Source organism: Mus caroli, chromosome 13 (genome assembly GCF_900094665.2).
Source record: "Mus caroli chromosome 13, CAROLI_EIJ_v1.1, whole genome shotgun sequence".
In the NCBI taxonomy this organism is placed as follows: domain Eukaryota; kingdom Metazoa; phylum Chordata; class Mammalia; order Rodentia; family Muridae; genus Mus; species Mus caroli.
The window spans coordinates 105,643,416-105,648,580 of record NC_034582.1 but is presented as its reverse complement, the minus strand read 5'-3'; the positions used below and the strand labels follow the sequence as shown (position 1 = coordinate 105,648,580).

At 46.2% G+C, this 5,165-nt stretch overlaps 1 protein-coding gene across 1 annotated transcript in view; it reads right to left on the bottom strand.

Annotated features, from left to right (window-relative positions):
* Positions 1-5,165, bottom strand: part of Ankrd55 (ankyrin repeat domain 55) — a 97,138-nt gene that overhangs the window by 3,776 nt on the left and 88,197 nt on the right. The window lies entirely within an intron of this gene.

Below are 5,165 nucleotides of genomic sequence, written 5' to 3'. Positions count from 1 at the left end.
CTTACCCACTGAGCTTTCAGCACCCTCACCCACTGAGCAGTCAGTCCCCTTACCCACTGAGCAGTCAGCACCCTCACCCACTGAGCAGTCAGCACCCTCACCCACTGAGCAGTCAGCACCCTCACCCACTGAGCAGTCAGCACCCTTACCCACTGAGCAGTCAGCACCCTTACCCACTGAGCAGTCAGCACCCTCACCCACTGAGCAGTTAGCACCCTTACCCGCTGAGTAGTCAGCACCCTTACCTGCTGAGCAGTCAGTACCCTTACCCACTGAGCAGACAGCACCCTTACCCACTGAGCAGTCAGCACCCTTACTCAACCGAGCTGTCTGGCCATACCCATAAGTCATTTTTAAGTTGAACTAATTTAAATAAAATGTCATAAACAAGCACAATTAGTCACATCTGAGGGCTAAACTTCTAAAACTTTGAAGTTGGTAGATTCCAGTCATGTGGATTACGGTTGTCACCTCCCATCTGGACATTTCTGCTGAGTGTGAGTGATGGCTAGGCCATGTTTTTCCTGGGAGAGAGTTTCTCAATCCCTGTTGCACAGATGACAACGAGGTGAGTTTAGGTGAAGTTTACCACTGTCATGGCCACACCCCAAGTGGACTAAACTAGAATCTTTGCAGGTGGAACATCAGAAAAGGAACTGAGAGATATACACGGGAATTGGCTTTTTGTTTTGTTTTGTTTCGTTTTTTTTTGAGACAGGGTGTCTGATGTTGTAGCCCTGGCTGTCCTGAAACTTGATATGTAGATCAGGCTTGACCTCCCAGAGATCCACCTGCCCCTGCCTCTCAAATGCTAGGATTAAGGGCCTATACCATCACACCTGGCCAAGAAATGGCTCCTCTGTAATGGTGAGCTTAAGTGTGCGGGAAAATGTGTGCATGTGGGCCTACTCTTTGGAGAGAATGGATACACTGTCAAGGCTTTACTGAGGTTTTCTGGACACCCTGGTGCTTTGTCTGTCGTCACTGATTAGCACTGTCCCCGCCACAGAAATAGACAGTCACTGATCTCTGAAGGCTAGCTGCTAAAAATCCAGCACATCACTAATCACGAGAGATGGATCTCCCCGATCTATGAAAGCAGGAGATATAAGTTACTCTTAAAGGGGTGGGGAGGCTGGAGAGGTGGCTTAGCCATTACAAGTATCTGCATAGCTGCTCTCAGCTGTTTATCACTCTAGGTCCAGCCTCTTTGGACACTGGACACATGGGATACACATACTTGCAGACAAACACTCAGACACAGGATAAAAAGGTAGACGCTGCAGAGATGGCTCAGTAGTGAAGAACACTGGCTACTCTTCCAGAGGACCCAGGCTCAGTTCCCGGCACCCATATGGTGTGGTTCCCAACTGGCTGTAACTCTAGTTCCAGGGACTTGAATACCCTTTCTTCTGGCCTTCTCGGACATCAGGCACACACATGGTACACAGGCATACATGAGAGCAAAGCACCCATACACAGAAAACATGAAAGGAACAGTAAAAACTGTGTCCACTAAAAAGTTACTTAAACATTAATAGAATGGTGAACAAGAATTCCATCTCTGACATCAGACAGGAGTGGCTTTTTTTTTTCCTGTTTCACCATGCTCTGGCTAAATGGATGATCTTGCTCAAAGTGACATAACTAATCTGAGCCCCAAGTTCCTATCTGTAAAATTGTGAAAATTATTATATCTGTTTCCTCGAATTGTCCTGAAGACTGAATTGGAGAATATAAGGTCAGCGTTTAGCTTTCAGGATAAAGTCTGCAACTCAGTCAACCTTAGCACAAAGAAAACAACAAAACCACCCTACTATAAACACACACACACACACACAATTTTATCATTTGCTAAGTGGGCTGGTAAGGAACCCATCTACAGCAAAGTTCAGAGTTCAGGCTAGGCTTTCTATGTGGACAAAGCAATCCTTAGAATAAGGAGGCAGGTGGCACGAGTCAAGACTCTGCCCACCTAAGTGACTCCAGAGGAACCCTGTGCATGGCAGTCACCTAAGCAATGCCCTGTGACAATGACTGAGCAAAGGTTTGCTTCTGTGGTTGACATTTTACTGTTGTATTTCATTCTTTTAACCTTGAAAGTAAAATAACCCCAGCGTCCCTTACTTAGAGAGGAAACATCCCTATGTAGAATTATGTCAAATTCATTACTAGGTAGTGTTAATTATACATGCTGTTTACTGGGCGCTCGCTCACTATTGTCAGGGATGGGTGAACTGGGGTGGGCATGATCTCCTCACGTTTTTATGACTATTGGACCCTGTGGTTTGGAGGAATTCTAAACAGGTTCAAGGTCTCTGTCTGGGAAAGGACAGGAACTAGGCTTCAGGCTAGCTGTACCTGACCTTAAAACTCACATTCAATCTCCTTAGCATAGAAGAAAGATTGCTTGGATGGGAGAGTGGAGAGTGATCTGGAAGGTCCCGTGCTGGCCTTCTGCTCTGTTCTGAGGGACAGAATGGAGCTGTGCATAGCCCAAAGCTCTTATTGATTCAGGCACCTTTAGGAAACACACTCCTTGTGGGACAATAAAATCATGAAGCCAGCAATTATTTGAGTTTGGAACTCACCTATTTCAGACCTAGTCTGTGCTTACAGAGGCTAACAGTTTACACAGGATCCTGATGTCCCTCAGGAAGTGCTGTGACATTCTATAGAAGGTCACCTCAGGGGAAAGAGGGCTTGAATTATCTCCTTTGTGTGTCTGATTACGTTTTGGAGGACATTTCAGGCCCAAGCCCTATGGAAGAACTGTTCTTGAGTCCTAGGGGCTTGCCTGTATGCTTACTGTGCACTTCCAAGACCTTGGGCGGTTGAGCTAACTTCTCAGAGGTTTATCTATAAAGTGGGAAATGGGAAGAAAAAAAAAACTGCTCTTCCAGTGTAACTGATGGGAAGTGTTCAATAATGAGAAACCACTATTTAAAGGTGTTTCTGTGACCTTCAAATAGAAGATGTGTTTTGACCCCCCCCCTTGCCCCCTTTACTTTTTGAGAAAGGGTCTCCTATGTAGCTCAGGGTGGTCTCCAACTCAGCCTTTGGGGTATGTGGCACTGAATCTGCACACATAGTAGTTAGAAGTGAAAATAACACTGGCAAAGGCATCACACAGTGGAAAGGTAGCAGGTTTTCCAGGAACTGAGACCTAGTCAAGGAACTGCAGAGGAAGCATGGCTGGCGGGGATTTGAGACAGGGCTCCACTGCTCCTGTGAGACACAGGCTAGCCCCACATGGAGCGAGGGCTATGCTTACCCAGGTTAGGGCTTTGGCTTTTGTTCTGAAAAAGCTGCTAACGTGTTTAAACCGGGGGGGGGGGGGTGTCAATGGTTCTAACCTACCTAACCCTAAGAGTGCATTGTTGCTGGAATCATCTAGGAAATTCTGGGGGAAAAAAAGTTGTCTCTTAAGGGGAAACAAGGAAGTGAGCTGCTTTAAAAAATTCTTTTTTTCTTTTTACTTTTCTTGTGACCACTTGTAAATAACCAGGGTAGCAGAAAACACCACAGCCCGTTCTGCTCCTTTTTCTCTGCGCACTGCTGGCAAGGATTTAAGCTGAGGCACCCGAATTCCAGCTCATTAGGCTAAGTGCTCCTCCTCCTCCTCCCTGCCACCCACAGACAAGTCTCATAAACACTGATGAATGCTGGGGTTGCTGAGCAAGCACAGGACAGCAGCAGCTGCCAGGAACTCAGTCAGCTGCACCCTTAGCTCCTATCAGTGTTGCTGAACCCAGGCCTGAGAGAAGAGCGACCCAGCGGTAAAGAGGGCCATTCAGTGAAAGCCAGCAGTACAGAGCTGTACAATCGCTTGCTTCACCACGCCAAGGTTTGCCATAAAAACCTGGAAGTTTCGTGAGATTTCAACCCGCCTAAAATAACAACTTCAGCCACTTTAATGAATCCTTTCAATTTTTAAGCAAAATGTATCTGAGTGTGTGTGTGTGTGTGTGTATTTATGTATGTATGTATGTATGCATGTGTGTATTTATATGTGTATGTGTATTTGGGCCAGAGCGTGTGTGTGGAGGTCAGGGAACAGCCTGTGGGAGTGGGTTCTCTCCTTTTGTCTTGTGAGTTCCAGGGACCGAACTCAGGTCACCAGGCTTGGGGACAAGCTCCTGTACCTTCTGAGCCATCTCATTGGCCCATTCCATTTGAGTTTGAGGCAAAAGACCCAGTAATTCTAAATAAAAACAATATATCCAATGCTGTTAAAAAAATCCACAAAAGTAAGGTTCAGAAGTTAGGGAAATCTGTTCATTTGGGGACAACATAATTAATAAAGAAAATACCTGGAGAATTGATAAGCATGCTAATAAATTCAGTGTCAATACTTAAGAGCACATCCCTGTGTAGGAGTGCTGGGTCAAGTTCTAAATACATCACCAACGGACTGGAATATCTCTGAGCAAACAATTTAACATTTTTTCTAGGCAATGTGAATAATGATCAGAAGGGGCCTTATGAGACGTGTTCCAACTCCCATATCTTGATGGTTTCCTGACACTGTAATACAGAAAACACATTTCTTACTTTGTCAATCTGAGTTCATCTGATAGAGGCCTCTAGGTCTTTTAGATAGAGGGCACTTCATACATGTTTGTTAAACTCATGATAGAAAAGCTGGGAAACCAGACACAGCCCTAGATTGGGGGATCTTGTTCTAGCCATGCTGAAGGGGTAACGGGAGGAGATGGTGATAGAGAGCCCTAGCATGGGCCATGTCTATGGAGGGAGTTGAAGGAGGGAGAGTTGCCGTGGAGACCCACTACGTTCTTACTCCTCCCAACCTCATCTTTTCTCAGTGCTGCCTGGGTGAGTCTACCTTGAAGTCCTCAGGCAAGGTGCCTGAAAACACAGCCCTGGGCAACGGAGGGGAGCAAGAGGATGACTTGCACCAGACACACTGCTCTGTCCTTTCTTCTCTTTCTTGAGGAGGGTTAGGGGGATAGTGAGACAGGTCCTCTCTCAGCCCAGGCCAACCTCTGACTGCTATGTAGCCAAGGGTGATCTTGAACTCCCAATCCTCATGTCTCCTCCCAAGTGGTGGGATTATAGGCATGAACTATCAGACCCTGTTTCCTTCCTTCCTTCCTTCCTTCCTTCCTTCCTTCCTTCCTTCCTTCCTTCCTTCCTTCCTCCCT